Here is a 22,506-nt window from a genome sequence, read left to right on the forward strand (position 1 = left end):
AAGTTAATGGTGGAGGAATAAGGAATGTTTTGGCAATCATTGCACAAAGTAAAAGAAGCTCTCTTGTAAGGACATACAATTTGGCAAAAAAAAAACACTTCAAACTGAACAAGTATTGTGCAAGGAACAAACTTTGTCTATATTATTTCTTAATTCATTTTGATCCTATATCAGTTTATACAATCCCCCCATTATAGTATTAGCAATGGCTGTTTGATCAAATTACGTTAAGTGAAAAAAATCAGTGTATTAACAAACATTTTTTATGCATAATATACAATGACGTTTGACGTTTCGTGGCACTCTTTGTTTAAAGCCTATCCACCACGACAAGGTGGTGCCACATCGGATAGGATCGGTTTTTAATTGACCTGCCAAAAACCGTATAAAAAGCAGACAGTGATCCGATTTTTAATTGTCCTTTGGCCAAAAATCGTGTAAAATGCAATCAATAATTTGGTTTTTAATTGTCTTAAAGCCAAAAACCACAGAAAAAGCAACTGCAAGAGAAGGTTAACTTTTAGTAGGCAACCTTCTTCCTCCTCTTTCTGGGAGGTTGTCCAGACACAACATAAGCCCATGGGAAATCCTCATGGTAACACACACCCTGATCAGCAGACTGATCAGCTGAACATGTTTTCCTCTTTGTGCCACACTGAGTCTGCACAAAGTCAGTTGCAGGTGAAAAAGATTCTTCACCCTGTTCATCGATGGTAGCTGAACAGCAACTGAGTTTGGAAAAGAACTTGCAGATCTTTTCGGACCACTTCATAATTTCAGTGGATATTTTAAACACTTTTTGAAAAGAGCTTAATTAGAACAAGTTTATCGCACCACTGTCAAAATGGAAGTGACTAAAGAAACTGTAGATTTCATTGTTACTTTTTTAATAATTAAACTTCAGTATTGTTATTGAGAATAACAAGAAAATGGTTTCTTTTAAACAATGAATATAAACAATTGTCTGTCTTATTGTTTTAATAAGCGAAGATATCATGCATTAATTAGAAACTGGTGTATGCGATACTTCAGTTACAATAAAATGGAGAAATACAGTTTATTAATAGAAGATACTCTATTAAAGACAGAGTTTTGAAAAATCTTAATTTATTCTGAAATTAATCATGCAAATTTTAAAATAATACCAGGAACATATGCACACAATAAAAAAAAATTTCGTTTAAATGTAGTTTTCTAAAATATATTTTTTAAATGCACACAGTAAAAAAATGGCCTCTCAGAAGTGAGAAAAAATTTGTCCAATTGGTTCGAGAGACAAGTAAAGAAGTTTTACATTTAAACTACGATTTCTCAGGAACTGTGCAACGATTTTGTTTAAATAATTTTGTTTTTATTTTGCTACATCCATATCAAATTACTTTCTCAAAAATAACGTAAAAATTTTTATACCATGAAATTCAGATTTTTTTCGGTTAATACTAAATAAATGATAAAAAATTATAATTAATCGTTAAGAAATATTTTTTGCATAGAATCATCTTTAGATAAACAAATTTTATAGCTGTGTGAAAAAAATTTGTAATTCGCTTAAAATATTTTTGAGAAATGCCGAATTTTGCAAAACGTAAACTACTTTTAAACAAAAAATTAAAAAAAAATTATAAATAATCTCTAAAAATTATTTTTTGCATAGAATTATCTTTAAGTAAACGCATTTCATAATTATGCGCAAAATTTTCTAATTTGTTTAAATTATTCTCGACAAATAACGAAATACTTGAAAAGCAAAAAGCACTTAAAGAGCTCTAAACTTCGGATCGCTTTCATGACCTAACTATTGACAATATGCTGCCCAGATTGAGACCACCCCCAATAATTTTGGGATCACAAATCTAATCTGTCGAAAAAAGGGTATGTTTACAGAGAAAGTAAGTTTTTCTTTCTGATTTCATTACTTAAAATATCGTCTACACTATCTAGCTAGCTTATCCGAGGTCACCGATTGGAACCATTAAGTAAATGAAAATCCGATCATTAGTTTACAAGTTATTCAGGGTGATTGGATTTTATTTTGCTCACTGTGCATTTAAGTTTATAGTTCAAAGAACATAAAATACGTGTTTATATACATATTTTTTTAAAATAAAAATTACTAAAAATAAGATTCTGCCTAACAGATAAAAATAAATGTAATAATTGGACTTATTTCATTCTGAAAATACATTTATCGTAAAATCTAATTATACGAAATCTAATTACAAAGATAACAAAATTAAAAGCTCACAAGTGTCCTTAGTAAAAATTAAAACAATATCTGAATCCCCAATTCCTTTTAAACAAATAAATTACTCTGACAAGTTTACTAATTGTAAAAGTTCAATTTAAAAGAAAATTGGTTCGAAGTAAGAAAAAAAAATGGCTAATCGAAATTTGTTCTCTCGATAAGGCTGTTGGAGACTGTCATAAAATATTTTTTAATCTTCCATTTAGAGCCATTAGAAATGTCCCGTCAACATGGATTAGAAGATTTAAAAGCCATAAAAGAGGGCTACTACTAGATAATGGCTCCAGTTTGAAGTGGCTATTCTGTGTAAAGTAGTAAATCGACTTAATTACTTTAATGGGCGAGGTAAAGCTAATGTTTGAGGTGTTTGCAAATTATGGAAGGTGATGAAATTTTCGCCATTTTCAAATTACTTTTAAGCGACGTATTGTTTTTTTCCTACTAAATCGTTTAGTAGAAAGCAAATTTTATAAACTTTTAATCTCAAATTTTTAAAATAATTATTTAGTAAAAGTAAAAATATAAACTTAATAATTGGTCCAATATCATTTTATCACATTCATCTAAAAATCTAATTACGTAAAGAAGCAAAATAAAATTGCATACATTTGTATCTTTAGAAGAAATTAGATCAAGTCCTGAATTCATAGTGTATGTAAAACAAATAAATTAACAATTTTATAAACTTTTAAAATTGCTAATTTTAAGCATTTTTATAAACTTTTAATCTCCAATTTTTAAAATGATTTAAAATAATTATTTAGCGAAACTAAAAATATAAACTTAATAATTGATCCAATATTATTTTATCACATTCATCTAAAAATCTAATTACGTAAAGAAACAAAATAAAATTGCATACAGTTGTATCTTTACAAGAAATTAAATCAAGTTCTGAATTCATAGTGTCATGTAAAACAAATAAATTAGCAATTTTATAAACTTTTAAAATTGCTTATTTTAAGCAATTTTATAAACTATTAATCTCGAATTTTTAAAATAATTATTTAGTAAAAGTGAAAATATAAACTTAATAATAGATCCAATATCATTTTATCACATTCATTTAAAAATCTAATTACGTTGTTGTTGTTAATTTACGTCGCACTAGAGCTGCACAATGGGCTAGTGGCGACGGTCTGAGAAACATCCCGGAGGATGATCCGAAGACATGCCATCACAATTTTAATCCTCTGCGGAGGGGATGGCACCTCCGCTTCGGTAGCCCGACGACCTGCGCGCGAAGTCGAGCACTTTACGGTAGCACAGTTTAACGAGGACCAATACCGCACACCTACGCAGACTGATCCAAGTGGTCACCCACCCGCACACTGACCGTAGCCAGTGATGCTTGACTTAGGTGATCTGCTGGGAACCGCTGCGGGACTTAATTACGTAAAGAAATAAAATAAAATTGCATATAGTTGTATCTTTAGAAGAAATTAAATTAAGTCTTGAATTCATAGTGTCATGTAAAACAAATAAATTAGCAATTTTATAAACTTTTAAAATTGCTAATTTTGAGCAATTTTATAAACTTTTAATCTCAAATTTTTAAAATAATTATTTAGTGAAAGTAAAATTACAAGCTTAATAATTGGTCCAATATCATTTTATCACATCTAAAAATCTAATTACGTAAAGAAACAAAATAAAATTGCATGTAGTTGTATCTTTAGAAGAAATTAAATCAAGTCCTGAATTCATAGTGTCATGTAAAACAAATAAATTACTCTGACAATATTGCTAATTGAAAAAGTCCAATTAAAAAAAAATTAATTAAAAAAAAAACTAATGGAAGTCTGCTCTCTAGATAAGACTGTTGGTAACTATCATAAACTATTTTTTAATCTTGATTCTAGAACCATTAGAAATGTCTCGTCATCATGGATTAGAAGATTTAAAAGCCATAAAAGAGGGTTACCACTAGGTAATGACTTCAGTTTGAAGTGGCTATTCTATGACCTGCAACAAATTGACTTAATTACTTTTATGGGCGAGATAAAGCTAATGTTTGAGGTGTTTTCAAATTATGGAAGGTGATTGAATTTTTGCCATTTTAAAACTCTCGTTATGGAGTACAATGTTTTTTATAAGATAAAAAATTTATTTTTAATTTCAAGAATTTTTTTTTTTTTAAACGACTGCAAATTTAACTTTGTTGCTTTTAAACAATCAGAGTTAATTAAAATTTTGTGTGCATTACAAATGAAATTCAGATAATAAGTTGAACTTTTGGTAAAGTTATTCATGAGAATGATAAGTTTAAAGTTACGGAAGTATACGACAATTATCTATATTTTTCACAAAAATTTTTGACTAAGTTAAAAATTTATACATATAAATATCACTAATAGATACCCTGAGAGAAAAAAGTACGTTCAAAATTACTATAATTTACCACGTTTCTTGTTCTTTGTAAACACCAAAAAGCTCGAAAATTTTTACTGAAGCGCTTTGGTAATGATTTTCGTAAAATTAGCAATAAAATATCATTTTATATTATGTGATAAAATTTGCTAAATGTGGCAAAATGTGGTAAATTTTTCATTATACCTTAGAGCATGGCATAAAAATTATTTATTCGTTTAAATTTGCTTTTCAGTCTTCAATTCGTTACAAAATGTGTGGAAATAAGAACAACGAATTTTGAAAAACCAGAATTTCCCGTAAACAGTTACCATATGAACGGAAAAGAATACCAAATGAATTGATGAAATATCGCCTATTATGGTTTTATTAACAAAAAAAAATTTTTTTTACTTGAAATGTCATTAACATACAGTAAGATAATTTTAAAAGAATTTTTTTCTGCGCTCTAACATCATGTATCAAACAATTGTGACATTTTTTGCATTGCCTGCAACCCTTATAAAAAGGTTTAACTATACCGTAGTAAATTCAGGTGTATTACTAACTATCAAAGTGCGCAATGAGAATTATGTGATTCCTAATGAGTAACACTTCATGTAGCAGCAACTTAAAAAGTTACATTTAAACTGGATAATTTTTCTGACAACTTATGAATAGGTTTTGAAACATTATGCATTTTTGCATGAGTTGCAACATTTGAGTTACTATAAATTTATGGGGGTTTTATATATTGTTATTGATATTTCTTGTTATTTATATTCAATGCATTTCAATAAACTTAAAACTTTTAATAATTTTAAAATGTATTTTTTTCTAGATTAAATTTTAGATATCCTAAGTGGATATCTAAAATTCCATATTTTTAGTTTTAAAGTAGAAATTCATATAATTGATAACAATTTTCTATCTTTAAAATTAAATAGAATTGAATAGATATCATATATAGATGAATTAAGTAGAAAAAAAATCGGTACTGAATAATAGAAAAAAAATATTACGTGAAATTGTAGTTTGATGAGCAACTTTTATAACTGATTATAAAAAATATTTTGATATTTTTAAGAGTTCCACGGAAATAGAAGAACAAGCAAAGCATAAAGTTAAAATTAGGGGATTTAAACTTTCGATTCCTCTTTTTGTTCTTTATAAAGCTTAGAGACACGTATTTCTCACTAACTTTTTAAATGTTGATGGTTAGCTAGTTTCATAGACAGGGTTATTCATAATTCCCTCCGGGGTTTCGAAGCGTTATAGTGAGAAAACGAAGACGAATATTTCAAAAAAGAACATATGGAATTATTCTGAAAGTATTCAAGTTTTAATTTAAGCAGTTACCGGTAGATGGCAGTAACATGTACCACTGAAGCCAGTTGTAGTAAAGAAAAGTGGCGTTTACAGGAGGAGGGAATTATGAATAACCCTGTATATGATATGTAAAGCCATTTACTGATAACCTCTGAAAGTACAAAAAAATCAAATGAAGGATTTTGTTAATATAAAAAAATGTGGTTAGTAGGAAAGGTTCGCGTGTGGTCAAGAAGCGAGGCAAACATCTGGGGAGCTATTATTTATTATGTGTTATGCGATCGCTCATTCAAATACTTCTTACCGGATTTATTTGCAGCTATAAGCATAGAATTAAAAAATTCGATTATATCAAAACACGGAAGTTTAAATTTATGGCTCATTCATTACGGTAAATAAGATTTCGAAAATTCCACCAATTTTTCCAGCTCAAAAGATTCTCTTAAAAATATCAAAAAAGAAAGAAAGAAAGTAGATAGAAATTTGGATGAGAATGACACTAGAAAGTGTCTGAAACTTAACTGCTTGATCATATTTTCAAGATGGTGGTTATCCTCAACTTTCCAGAGAACGTTCCGAATTTTTTATAAAAATATGTGCTTAGTCATTAAAAGATCGTTTTAATGTTTGAGTCCTCAGCTTTAAACAACTCATAAACTTATTAATTAACACATTAAAGATCCATCCAAGAAACAGTACGAATGCGCATACGCTGTGATACACCACACATCCTACTTTCCATTAGATATCTATCTTATCCACAGTTTCTGTTCGAAAAAGTCAATGCAGATAATATTATCAAGAGCCAAAAAGAGAATAAAAATAACTAAATGAATGAATTTCAAAAGAAACTCTCTTTGAAACTGCTATGAAGTCCACAATTCGTTTACTATCTTTTTTCTGTCAACTTCAATCTGAATCAAAGACGAGAGAAAAAAGAAAACAGTATGAATGACTACTCGGTGTTTGAAATGAAAGAATAAAAAGTTCTGAAATAGAAAACTGGATTACATTCAAGGTTCGAAAAGCTCTTTTAATGTCTCTTTTCATTAATCTTTATCTCATGCCTTTTGTGATTGAAATTGGTATAGTTCCATATTTTATTCTCATAAAAAGCAACAAAAGGAAGATTTATTTTCTTTAGAAAGTTGGAAAATAGTATTAATAGAAATATGGCTAAAGATTTCTATTCGTAGTTGCGTAAATTAAAATTTCATGATGTAATTAAAACCAGATGAGTTTTGAAGTGACATAAGCATTTTTTCTAAAAAGTTTATTATGTAAGAAAGTCATAATACAGAAAAATCCGCCAATTCAAAAGATCCAATTTTTAAGTTTTCATTTGCATATTCAACGAAGAAATGTATGGTTAAGCTTACCGGAATATGGTAAAATTTACTTTGTTTTTGGCTCTATAGGAATGCAAGAAAGCTCGGTAATTTTTCATGAAGTGCTTCGCCAATGATTTCCGTAAAATTAACTGTAAAATAAGATTCTATTATGTGTGATAAAATTTGGCAACTATGGTGAAATTCAGTAATTTTATTATGGTACTTTAGGGCATGTCATAAAAAGCATTCATTCGTTTAAGCTTATTTTTCAGTCTTGTATTCTTTACTAAATGTGTGCTTATAAGTACTATAATTTTGAAATCCAGAATTTCTGGTAAACTTCTGCCATATCAAGCGGAAAAATTAAAATTTAAATGGTTAAAATACCATTTCAGTTTTATTAACCAGAATAAATTTTTTTACCAGAAATGGCATTACCATTTAATACGGTAAAATTACCAGAATTTATTTTTCCATGTATTTATAAGAATTTCGAAAGGTACTAGGAACTGATTTGTCTTTCAAACAAACATTTAATTCAAATTATAAATATAAATTATTATAAATTAATTTTATAATTATACGTATTTATAAATTATTTCTGGTAAAAAAGAACATAATTCCAGTAATAAAAATTAAAATATTAGTTCCAGCAGTTATTTAAACCCTTAATTTGGTAATTAATTCGTTCATATGGTGAAGGTTTAACAAACAATCTAGTTAAAAGTATAGATCTCATTAACATACATTTCGTTAAAAATGAAATGCTTAAAAGTAAATCTAACAGAATAAATAGTTTTATTACCATGTTTTAAGGTATCATGATAAAATCACCAATATTTACTAAATTTGCAGAATTTTGTCGCATGTTATAAAGCCGTATTTCTTAGTTAAATTTATTAAAATCATTACCAAAGCGGTAAGAATTACCTAACATTTGGATTTTTTATAGAGACAGAAACATTGTGAAGTTTACCATATTCTGGTGGTTTGACCATACTTCATTACTTTTATTGCGCAACTTAAAATATTAACGGCTCTAGTTACTCATAAGTCAAATAATATTTAAGGGCATGCCAAGTCATAATTAAGTCATGTTTAAAGCTAGGCACTTGAATTATTAAGGATGAGTTTTCGAATATGAAAATCCGTTCAGTAGGTTAAAAGTTATTCCGAGTGATCACTTTCTTTCCAATCATGAAGGTTCAAAGGGTTTTTCCTAATTAACAGCTAGTATTAAGTAATTAGCTTAAATCATACAAAAAAAAAACAAGCTTTCCCAGAGAAATATTTTTAGCACACTAACATGAGATAAACATTTTCTCCATATAAAAGATATAGTTAAAAATCTTAATTTCTTAAACATATCTAAAAAAATAATATTAACTTCCTGAAACAAAACTTATTATTGCAGTTATATTTTACATGTACTTACACATTTTATTATCTTTAATACCTGAAAAAATCTTACATTTAAGTTTTTAGATTTTATTATCTTAACAAATTTTATTTTCATGTATTAAGAAAATTTTACACAGCTAATCAATAAATGTATTTTGTTAAATATTTGTAGTTACTAATAATGTTTTTTTTTAAATCCAGGTAATTTTTTCTACGCTAAACAAAACTTGTATTCAATTTGTATTAACTTTGCTTTCGTTTTTTTAATCAAATTTGCCTTCCCCTTAAAGGAAAACTACTTGAAAAAAAATTGAATTCAAGAAAAACTCATTTGCTGGGAAACTGGCCGAAACTTTTCAGAAGCCATGAACGATTTCTAGCGAAATTCCTAGACTCTGACTCAAATATTGACCTTTTATGCAAAATCTAATATTCTGTAGTCTTTCTTAAGCATAAAATTTCCAACATTTATTTCGAACTTCTTTGATAAAAACTTTTCTGCTTTATCGTAAACGACAAGGTTTTTCTTACTAAAACGAAGAAAAAATATATTGAAAATAAAGTTGGCTTGACACTGGAAAAAAATTAAATTTTGTGCGTTCTGCTTTTGAGTAAACTTTCAGAGGAAATATTATTATCAGTAGCATATTAAAAAATATAATGCATTTGAATACGCGTATACTAATTTATTTTATAGCTGGAGTTGAACAATAGACACAGATTCTGAAATTACGACTATCAAAGTTTGACTCTGCAGCCATGTAACTTTGAACCCCACCCAGAAGAGCATGGATCCATGGGAATAGTTCCCATAATTAGCTTGAAGGCAAGAGAATACATCTATACTATTTATTAATTTATTTCTTTTATAACCGGTGGTGGACAGTCAACCCATTTTTCACTTTGCCTCATAATTTTGAACTTAATTCAAACGACAATGGAACAGTTGGATTAAAAATTAGGGAAAACTACCATTAGATATGACTTTTCCATGGAACTAGTCCACTCTTGCGTTATATGATGAGGAAAACCACGAAACCCTCTCACAATTACCCAGACAGCAAAAGGAGTCTAACCCATGATCCGTCAGAAAGTGGTGATATTTTACGTCATCACTGTGGTTAGTGTGAACCGGGTGCAGAATTTATATTACTAAGCCACCGCTTGGATTCGCTTGGTCTCATCTTCCCCACATCCACAGTTCCGCATATAATATTTTTTATAACCGGTGTTGACTAGACTACTCGATTCTGAGTTTACGACTGTCATTGTTAAACTTCGTAGCTTTGCAATTTTTAACCCTTTTTGATTAAACTAATCTCTGTATACATTTAGAAAGAGAGTGAAACCGCGGAAACCTCCCATTGTTACCCCGACGACAAGGGGATTCTACTGCATGATCCATTTACCATTGAGGGTATTTTGTGTCAGCACTGTCAATCGTATATACTACATGGTTTCATTCGCAAAAAAAGCAATTGCTTGGTTCAGGAGTTATCTTGTTTTTCGAGTTTCAAGGCTACAGAGATAAACATTGATATGATCAAATCCAAATCTGATTAACTGTCCAGTGTCGGTGAAATGATAAAATAAAACTTGTTTATTCTGCTAGTTTAAAAATTAAAAAGAATGCAGTAAAATAGTTCGAGTTAAAAAAAAATTGTTGATTTTTTTATTTTATTTTGGAAGTTGCCTTCTATATACATTGAAATGTACACAAATTTTCAATCGTCAACTAATTCAAATATGATAAATCTTCTATCTTTAAATTTTAAGGCCTAATTCTTTTTGTGGTTTTAACAACACTTTTATTTAAAATAAAAAATTATTATCGAAAAAAAATTTTTTTAGATCAACGAAGCATAGGTCAAGTTAATGTGATGACTTTCTAAGCTACAGAACTGCTGCGAAAAAGTACAGGTTTGAAAGCAGAGCACAAAGTCTTTATTGTTTCTGCTTATTGTTTTAAAAATAACTTTTCAGGGCTTTTTGAACACCTAATATATTCTTAAAAAAATAATCATCTTAGTTCACTAGTGTAACTGTTAAACAAAGTAACAATATATGTATTGTTTCCGAATTAATTATACTCTAATGAATTCTTTAATAAGTTTAATAAGATAATATCTCGAAAAAACTTTTGTCTTTTCATTATTCTGAGTCTGAAAGTTTGTTTTTTCTAGAATTTATTCACCTATAAAACAATCTTTGCTCTCAGTTTTTGCAGTTACTACACGCTTAAGGAATAAAATCTCCAAAGGTAAATTTGCAAGTTAAAAGACTAGAAATAATTTCAATTAACTTTTTTACTCATTTCCCCTATTTCTTATGTTTATTAAAAAATTCTAAAGATAATGTGCCATAGATTTTAAAATTTATGTATAGATTTGATTACTTTTGATTACTTTTTTCTTTTATTTCATGATCTTTTTCAACGAAATGTTTTTTGCGATATCGACACATATAAAGAATAACTTTTATCTTAGGATAATTATTCTTTTATTCAGAAATATCGCATTAATTTAAACCAATAGATGTGTCTTGAAAACGACTATTGGTTTCCCCCTTTCTTAGTTTCTCTTTATATTAATTATTTTTATTTTATTATTTGTGTTTATATATATATATACAGTAAAAAAATGATTTCTTTCTTTACCGATGCTCGTTTCTCCTCATGTTTACATTTTTTTCTGTAAAGGTCCTAGTAAAGCAAAGATCTTAGGAAATAAATAATTCCTTGTTTTCTAAAGAAAGAAAAAAATCATTCAGATGTCAACTAAACAAACGGAAATTAGAAAAAGTAACGCAGAAAAACTCTTATTTCTATTTTAAGACTTCATCTAAATTCTTTTGAGAGCCATTTTAGTTTCTTCTGTGGACGTATTTATTTACTCCTTTCACCATTTGATCGACGATAGAAACAGGGAATTTTCACACTATTTCAACTAACTTAATATTATTTTCTTCTTAACTAACAAACTGTATATCAATAATTTATTTTCCTTTTCGTCGTTTAAAGAATGTCCATTAGAAATTTGATTACGAGAAGAATTCCGGATTTCATGTTCACTTAAAATTTTTAATTACATTTCATTAAGCATAAATTGGTGTATGTGGAAATAGTAAGAAAATGTATAAGCTGATATTTTTTTTGCAATTGCATACTTTTCATAATGGAATGATCTTTCCTTCATGCACCGCGAAAAAGAGTATAGTTAAAACTTTCAGAATTTTGTAAAAATCATCATGTTTCTGGCCCTCTGTGAGCACCAAATCTCAATAATTTTCACCGAAACGCTTTAGTAATGATTTTGATAAAATTAACAATAAAATTTTATTTCATAGTGTGCAATAAAATATGTAAATGTGGTAATATTAAGCAATTTTATCATGATAGTTTAGAGCATGATATAAAACCCTTTTTAAGGTTAAATTTAAGTCATGTATACTTTTACTAAATGTGTGGTAACAAGAACTATAGTTTTAAAAACTAGAATTCCAGGTAATCCATTACAATATGAACAAAAAAATACCATTAAATTAAAATTAATGGTTTGAATACTGCATATGTTTGCTTAATTAACAAGAATTATGGATTTTTGTTAACCGCAATGTCTTTACCATGCAGTACGTTAATTTTATTGATATTCTTTTCTCAACACTACATACTGTTCTATATGTACAACTTTTTGATAATAGGGGTGGGGCCTTGCTTGGAGGAAGGATATAATTTAGTATTAGCAGATATGTTTTTTCAAAGTATCAAACACGTTGTCTATTTTTATTTTTATCTGTATATTTATTTATATATTTATTTTTTTGTATATATTTATTTTTGTCTGGCATGATTTTCTCGAGATTTCTTAATTTTAAACTGTTTTTACTTACCTCGCCATATGTGAAACAAATTCCAAAAATCTATAAGCGATGTAAGCGGTTCCGAGAGTAAAATTTTCACCAACGTGTTTTCTTATCATTTCCTATATAGAATTTTTTTTGCTTTACAAAATACAATTAAAATCTTTTTTTTTTTTTTTTTTTTTTTTGTCGTATGCCTGTTTAGGCAGAGGGGGTGCGATTGTTCTTGTTTTTCAGTGGCGCCATCAACGGCCAAGAATTCGACTTCTGCGCACCATTCACACAACCACAAACCCTTTTATAGGGCGGGTCACATTCGCACACACAAAGGAGAAAGGACATAGAATTTTTTTTGTCTTTTTTTTTTGTCGTATGCCTGTTTAGGCAGAGGGGGTGCGATTGTTCTTGTTTTTCAGTGGCGCCATCTATGGCCAAGAATTCGACTTCTGCGCACCATTCACACAACCACAAACCCTTTTATAGGGCGGGTCACATTCGCACACACAAAGGAGAAAGGACATAGAACACACACAGAGAGAAAGAAACATGCCTTGGCCTGGATTCGAACCCAGAACCTTTCTGATGCAAGGACAATTCCCTGCCCCCTACACAGATCGGGCGGCAATTAAAATTTTAAATTACGAATACGTACTTTTTACTCGGGAAAATCTAAATTTCCAGTAAGAAATAAAGAAAAATCAGTTTTTAATTAAAATTCTGAATCTAACACCTTACTACCACTAGGTGAGCTGAAGGACTGGTTTTATAGATGCATCTTGCTGGCAGAGTTTAGTGTGTTGTGGAAAATGCTTAGCAAGCATAATGAAAAAGTCATCTTTGTACTAACAAGAATTTTTATTAAGTAAGAAAAATTATAACTAAACTTAATCATAAAAGAAAACAATCATCGAGAGTATTCTACTCTCCATAACATGAGGTAACTAATTCACTACATACAGTCATGAAAAATCACCAAATCCAATCTGGATTTGTCATATATATACAAGCATATTTATCATCCAATCAAAAAATAATCTTTGCATAATGAGGGTAGAAAACTTACACACTCAAAATTAATACTATGCAAATTCGGTCTTTAAATTATTTTTAAATGTTCGAACTCACTCTTTCATTGGTTTTTGGAACTCGTGATTTCTGACTCACCGTTCTTCTTACTCGAACCTTGTTCTTTGAAATTTATAGTCTGACACATCTTTTGAAAATATTTAACATACACTCTCGAGAAATATGGCAGTTTACAAAAACTGACACCATCGATAAGCGCCAAATTAAAATGCTATGATAATATCTAATTGGTTAGTTTCGAGTAAATTCATTTTGGACAATATGGATTTGCGCTAAATTTGGTTCACCAAATAATTTAATATGAATTTATTGACCATTTACATTTAACGACAGTATAAATACTACTTTTATAACATAGGTTTCCCTTAAGATACCTTCTTCAGTATATTTGAAAATATTTCATGAAAGTGGGTTTTGATTTGAAAATCATACATTTTCATTTCCTTTTTAAATAACAAAGAAATAAATATTTACTTTATTAGTTGGGTGATTCTTACCTTCAGCAGTTGGAAGATTCCAAATAATCTTAGTTTGATTTATTTTTTATCCATTTCCAAATTCTTACTAATTCTTTTTCAAGTCTTTATCCTTTAATAACAGCATAAAAGTAAATTCTGTTGGCAAATATAACAGGGAAAGGGAATACTCAATGCCATAAAGTAAAAAAAAAATATGTACTTTTATTTTCTTTTAAAACAAAGCAATCAATAATAAATAAACAACAATAACATTTGCAATGAAATATTCTACAATGAGCGGTAGATAATATTCATTACCTTCTGACAGAATAAATACTCTAAATTTAAAGATTTAAATAAATAAAGTATATTTCAGTATATTTAAATATTAAAAGATTAAGCATTGCTTGACAGAAGGTAATAAATATTATAAAATGGTTGTTATAACTGTAATGGTCTAAGTAAATTCCTCATGAGAACAAGAATATTATTTTGTCTTCCATTTGGTTTCTTTTGAAAAATTTAGTTTAGCCGATGAAGATGAAATATAGAAAAGTAATCGATATCTGTTTTTGAAATAAGCGCCATTAGGAAAGTCTTAGATTTCCAAATATTACTTAGAAAGAAAATATTTTCTTACGCATAGACTATTGAGTTCAAGTTACCTTTTGAATGGAATTATATTTTTCCTATTTTTTACTTTTTTGTAATAATTATTGCGTTAGAAAAATAGCTGAATATTCGATCATTTCAGTACAACTAAGCATCAAAAATAATAACAGATGTTGAATTGTAAAATAGAAATTAATAAAAAGTTTTAGATGAAGATAAATGAGAAGATTTATGCATAAAACAGTGTTTAGATTTTTGGGACTCACATCATTTAACTATTTTTTATTATTTTCCTTATTTTTATTACGGCTAAAGTATAGACATTATAAATTTAATGATTCAACAAATTTAAAATTTCAAAGTTTATTTCGATAAAAATCTGTTTTGTTTAATGTCTTGTATATTGTTTTCTTCTTTTTTATGGGTCATTAGTTGATTTACTTTAAATATATTTTCTATTTTGGAAGTTGTGGCTATAATTTCTTCAAAATTCTACATAAGTTCTAAATCAAAAGTTTTATTTTCTATAACTATAAATTTCTCCCCAATTTTTTTTTAGCAGAAACACGGTTTTAAATGCCAAGAGCGTTAACTAAAAATGCTGATTTTCCTTATTTTAGAAGTTGCCTTCAATTTATATTAAAATGTAATGAAATTTTCTATCATCAACTAATTCAAAGAAGGTAAATTATCTGTTTTGAAATTCTTAGACCGAATTTTTTTGTAGTTTTAACAATATATTAATGAAATTCTCTATTATTCTAATATATAAAAACTACAAAAATTGTGGTTTTCTGGTGTTAATGAAATAAATATTCCACTTTTTCAAATTGTCTATTAAGATTGAAACAGTCTTTATATTTGTTAATTTCAACATCATTACCATACAAAATAATTCCTTTAAAAGTCTTGATGAATTTTAAACTAGACATTATATTCTGTACGATAAACAAAATTATAAGTGTAACTTAATTAAAAACTTCATTCACTTCAAAAATATATAAATTGGAAATAACAGTTGGGGTGTTACAAGCGCTCAAAAACAGATGCCCATTTTCAAGACTTGCCAGACGTGAATGAGGAGAAACAAAACGAAAAGTTGAAAAATAAAAAATGGAAAAGCAAAGGTGCGAAACAAAATTAGAAAATTCTCACTAACCGAGAGTGAATAATAAAGATGAAAAGCAGAGCAAGAAAAATCACAGTCGTCGAGAGGGGCTAACAGGATGAATTGCATTTCCATGTACTGTAGAGGAGCAGTGAGAAACCAATGACGTTAACAAAGGAATCAGCATTCACGTGAATAAGATAAGATTCCAGTGCATTGAGATGAGCTGATGTGACTGGGGAGGAAATAATTTTAACATGGTCAAAATTGAATTTATTCCCAAGATTCCACCAATGTGCAGAAATTGATTATATTTTAAATTCACGATAATGGACATATCTATAGCGTTAAGTCTAACTTTTAAAGCGCGTCTTGTTTTTCAGATGTATCCAAGGTTGTGGTAAATTTCCCAGTGATTTTTAAGACTTTAATATATATATTTGAAGTGAATGAAGTGTGAATGAATGAAGTATGAAGTGAATTTTTAATCGTGTAATATCTTACCGCTTCAGTTTTTTGAGATTATTTATTTATTATTACAAGGCCTTGTGTTTCTTTTCTACAATTATAATTTGTTGGCAATTAATCAGCAATCATATTTCGTATTTTTTGATTCATTGTTTAAAAAAGTGAATTAAAGTTGTTTTGAAATTTTTGACTCCCATCCTATTTCATCATTTAATGTCTTTCTTGCATAGATCCATTAGTATTGTTTTAATAAACTTACGTATTATTCTTGACTTTTCAAGTTTCTCTATCGAAAAATTGAGTACAAATCAAAAATTTAAATTTTCTATGGCTAGTAATAACTTTTTTTTTATTTTCTAAAAATTCCTTTTTGCAGAAGTTGTAAGCAATGAGCCGTAAAGAGGATCATGAAGATGAAGAAGAAAGTGTGATGAATGCTGACTTATGATAAAGAGGAAGAACTTGGAAGCATTTAAGAAAGCCAATGAGGCATCGTATCTCTCTGACTTGGTACATTAGCTAAAGCAAGAATATTGATGAGCAACTTTACGCTTTATTGCACCAAAACTTTGCTGTGCTGAATATTCTTGCGCAGCGAAATGACTTGCCAGCTCATAATAATAAAATTTAAATTGCGCCCTCCTATTCTTTCAAAAAATGCATAATATTTTTACATTAAAATTTAATCTTCTGAGAATTTTGTGTATAATAAGAGATATATTTCATATTAAATATGCGAAAGTAACATTTACACTGCAGTCAAATACAATAATGTAACTGTGGAAATGTGAAAACTAAAGCATTTTTGTACCACAATCAGTATGAGGTTTTACAAAAGCGTATGAATACAGAAATTGTACATTTGTCATGTTTTAAGGAATCTCGAGGTACTACGAACATTAATTTTTATTTTCTGTTCTGCATTGTCCATTTGTTTTAGATTGAAATTTTATCTTAAGAAGCTTTGCATAATGATAACTATATTTTGTGTTCTTTAAATATATGAGTGTAATCATTAATATTTATGTGAACAGTAAGTACTGTTAATTTAAAATCAACGCAAAATATACCCTCAACAGCACATTGTGGGCCACGATTTCATGAATATTAAGGCTCCACAATTTTTTGACAAACGGTGCGGTTGTGGAAATATGGTAACCAATGCGCACAGACCGGCTTTACATCCCATTAAGCTTGTGCTCATTGATCTAAAGTGGGGTGGACTTCAAGCCGCCATTAGGTATCGAACCCTAGTTCTTAATAATGGCCGTTCCTTAACAATGTCAGTTTAACACTAAGCTATTCTAACCGTACTGTCAATCAGGGCATAGCAATTGTGGAAATGTAAGGAAAACGGACATTTTTATTCTACAGCCAGTCCACGGTTTTGCAAAAGCGTATTCATGCATTAGTCTTGTTAATTAAATTTATTATGAGGTATTACAAATAAAAATTTTTAGTTTTGGTTCTACACAGCTCATCAATTATCCATTAACATCCCATTTTACATTGAAGTTTATTCTTAAGAAACTAATGAGTATTATGCGGAATAATATTTTCTTTTTAATTAGTATACTGGTATAATCATTATTATTTATTTGTCCAGTACTATCAATAAGACACAGTAAGCAGACTATAAAAAATTACGGATACAATTACGGTAAACCGTCAATTTAGGTGCTTCATCCATAAAATTCTGTTTACCGTAAAATCCATTTTTACTGTAACACATTATACTGTGATTTTTATTGTAATATTTATTTAATTAGAGTGATTAGAGTGATTTACGATAAATTTTTCTGTAAAAATTACGGTATATCAGTTTTTTTGTTTCATGTCAGATTTATCAGATTTTTTGCTTCACTATCAGTAAGACACAGTAAGCAGACTACAAAAATTTACGGATAAAATTACGGTATACCGTCAATTTAGGGGCTTCATCCATAAAATTCAGTTTACCGTGAAATCCATTTTTACTGCAACACGTTATACTGTAATTTTTATTGAAATATTTATTTAATTAGAGTGATTAGAGTGATTTACGATAAATTTTTCTGTAAAAATTACGGTATATCAGTTTTTTTTGTTTCATGTCAGATTTATCAGATTTTTTGCTTCACTGTCAGTAAGACACAGTAAGCAGACTACAAAAATTTACGGATAAAATTACGGTATACCGTCAATTTAGGGGCTTCATCCATAAAATTCAGTTTACCGTAAAATCCATTTTTACTGCAATTCATTATACTGTAATTTTTATTGAAATATTTATTTAATTAGAGTGATTTACGATACATGTTTCTGTAAAAATTACTGTATATCAGATTTTTGTTTCATGACATGTTCTAGGGAACTGGATTTTACGGTAAAAATTTTTTTACGTTACTCCGGAAATCTTTTTGCAGTGTATGAAAATGTAAAGAAAAAGACTTTTTATTCATCAAACAGTTTGAGGACTAGTAAAATATGCGGTGTTCTTCAATTTTGTGTTAGTTTACTAAATATGGGTCAATAAGAACTATAATTTTGAAATTCAGAATTTTTAGGAAACCTTTGTCATATGAACATAAAAATTAACGAAATTAATTGTTTAAATACCATATATTTTGGTTATATTAACCAGAAATATCATTATTATTCAGTACGGTAGTTTCAATAAAATTATTTTAATTTTTCCGTGTTTAATCAAGAGCCTTCCTCAGAATTTAAACACAAAAGAATAGTAAGATAGTAACTAGGGAAACACTTATCTTTGCTTTGTTAATAGATGTTATCCATTGATAAAAATATTTTTCACAAAAAGTACTATATTATTATAGTATATTTTTTATCATTATTTCCTATATTAGTTTTACTTCCTTAAATGCTTATTTTATATATTATCTTAACAAAATTATCCTCAAACAACGAATGAAAAGCAAGTTTATCATAACCTACATTAAATCTTATTGTTGATTTTATATTATATCTAATTTTTAAAAGAAGTTATATTTATTACAAGTAATATCTTATTATCTCTAATATATATTTAATAAAAACTCCAGTAACAAAACTATTTATTTATTTATTTATTTTTCTAAACAACAGATATAAATGGAAAAAATAATACAACTTCCAAAGAAGGAAAGAATGACAAAAGATTCTTAAAGTAAATACTTTTCAGGCTTAAATGCTGGAGGGAAAATATTTGTTTCGTAAACAGAAGTAAATTAGAAAGAGTTCCTGCAGATAACTACAACTTCAACTTCAGCCTTTCATTCTAAATTCATTAAAAGAAAGTTAACGGTAACTGTTTGCTATGAGTATAGAATTTATCGACATGCTTTTCTTGGCAAATGTTTTAAGAAACTTGTTGTTAACAAGCAGAAAGCTTTATATATTTCTTAACAATTTAAAAATATAATAATGTTTCTTCAACTATGAAATATTATGCCATTATTTTTCATATTTGAACATTAACTAACATAAAACAATGTGAAATTTTGACTGATTTTAAAGTAAGATTATAATCTTTGAAATACTATGCAACCTACTTTAAAGATCATAAACTGTATGCAAAGATTAACAAGATAATTAAAATATTATGTAAAAATATGTCTGATGCATTTATAAATTGATCAGATATTTAAAGAATTACTAAGTAATTTATAAACTTTAATATAGCGAATATGGAAGAAAACTAATTATACATTATTAATTTAAAAATAATGTATTGCTAATAAGAGGATAGGAAATCTTGTTTTTCGTTACAATATTAATATTTTTATGAATGTGTTTATGAAATGGTATAATATATACCTTAATAAGACTAAAATTTCTGTTTTCAGTAACAATGAAGAATGTACGGTTAAAATTTTTCATTACCAATAAAGCCGCTCTAAAATTTAGACTTAAGGAGCATATAAATAAATATTTTTTCAAATATATTTTACAGTATTGTAACGTAAATAAAATATTTCTTTACTTAATTTCATTAACATATGGCTGATTCGTCTTAATTGTTTCCTACGTAATCAATAATTCTGGAAATCATCTACAGTCGAAATCACATTGTTGAAATCATTGCTGATATAAATTCAATTTCGACAATGCCAGAATTATTTCCATCCCAGTCGCATTAACTCATCTTGATGCCCTGGAATCTTGCTTCATGCATAAGAATGCTGATTGCCTTGTGAACAACATTAGTTCTTCACCACCTCTCCATTGCATGTGGAAATGCATTTTACACTGATTTGCTCTTATCGGCTACTGTGGTTTTGCTAGTTTTATTACTCACTTTTTTTTTCAATTTTTCATTGGCAACTTTATGTTTTATCTTTCAAATCAATTTTTGCTTTTTCTCATTCACGCCTGGCAAGTCACGAAAAACGGATGCCTATTTTCGAGCGCTTGTTGACTGTTATTTTAATGGTGATTGTTATTTTTAATCTGTAAATTTTTGAAGCGAATAAAGCTTTTAGTCAAGTAATATCTTACCGCTTCAGTTTCTTTGGATTATTTATTTAATAATAAGGCTTTTTCAGTATGTGGCAATTTAAATACCTACAATCAAAATAAAATATGTTAAATAAAAGCAAATCCGAGAAAATATTTCACCTAACTTCTTGTTTGATTGTTTGCTGCCCCCTCAATCAGAAACAAAGTAACTGTAATCGTGTGACTAGGTGTACTTTCTCCCCATATTGACAAAGAACTTAGAAGGCAAGTTTTCAGTTTGATCGAAGTAGAGTCAAGAACACTTCAAGTGGCATCATCAAGTATTTGCTTTCCTAGCCCTTGTTTTTATTCTAAAATAACGTGTTTTTATCAGAGATTTGAGACTCCACGTCTATAACTTATTTTTTTGGTAACTTAATAAAAAAATGTACAGATTTATATAGAATAAAGAAAGTAATAATTGTAATAACGTATTAAATTTTAAACTAATCTTAGCTCGTAACAATTCTGTTTGAAGTAATTTAACGCTTTATTGAATGAGATACAATATTTATATATATGAAATTGTAATAATTATAATTGTAAAACTTGTACATGGAATAGGTAGGCACGAAACACCCAGGATAAGATCGATGGTAAGAAAACTTAAATCCATTATCCTTTAACCCCTTAATGGTCGCATGATTTTGAAGAATGTTGTCATAAAGGAAAATTATATAACACCATGTGTATGTTCAATATATGTATTCAGTTTTTATTTCTTGAGTTTATCATGAATATACATGGTTGTTGAGTTCAAACATCTAGCTTAAAATAAACTATTTCTAAATATATTACAAATAGTCAGGTGTTGACGTTTGGTGAATAGAAGGAGAAATAAACATGATTGCGGGATAAAAAATAGATCGTTGATTCTTTTTGGCACGTTTCGTTTGAATAGCCCAACCAGGAAATATCACGGGCATGAGAAATAGAGGGCGAAACCTAATCCCGTCATTTTGACAAGAGTGAGAACGAAAGAGTTTACGGAGAAGAGAAGTGAAATGTTGGAGAGAGATAGAAGAGAGAGAGAGAGAGAGATAGAAGAGAGAGAGAGAGAGAGTGAGAGAGAGAGAGACAGAGAGAGAGAGAGACAGAGAGAGAGAGAGAGAGAGAGAATGGAGAGAGGACAAATGTAAATAGAGCTTTCATATCACTATAATTTTTCCACCTCATAATGAAACTACGTGACTGGAGGGGCGAAACATGAGAAAAATATTATAATTTTTATTTTTATTTTAATTGAAGAAAATCTATGCTGGAACATTAGAGTCAAAAACCTTAGAATAAGGGTATTTGCTGTTATGCATTTGGTTGTAAAAAATTCTTAAATGACGAGCTTATTAATTTCATTAGTAAGATAAATTATCATTTTTTGGAATAACAATTGCTTTATTTACTATATAAACTAAATTTTGGCATGTTCTTTTTTTTCTTAAACACATGTATCGTGATTATTCCATTTCTTTAACTTTTAAATCTAAATTTATTATTTTTAAAATCATGTTGTACACAAATGAAAGCGAATAAGAACACAGCTTAACCTTAAAATAATATTTTTATTGAATTATTAATTATTTATATATAAAGTTTTTTTTTTTTTAAATTTCAGTGTTAAAACGTAGTAGGCGAAGTTTAAGTCACATAGTAGTTTCACACCTTTTTTTGAGTATTTACGATGTATTTTTCTACCACAATTTTTTTAATGAATAAATTTAATAATTGCACTGAATCAATTTAATTCCTAAAATACGTTTGATTAGAGAGAAGATTATAGAACTA

The sequence above is a fragment of the Parasteatoda tepidariorum genome, chromosome 1 (assembly GCF_982258835.1).
Source record: "Parasteatoda tepidariorum strain Cologne lab strain chromosome 1, Ptep-v5.0, whole genome shotgun sequence".
Lineage (NCBI taxonomy): Eukaryota > Metazoa > Arthropoda > Arachnida > Araneae > Theridiidae > Parasteatoda > Parasteatoda tepidariorum.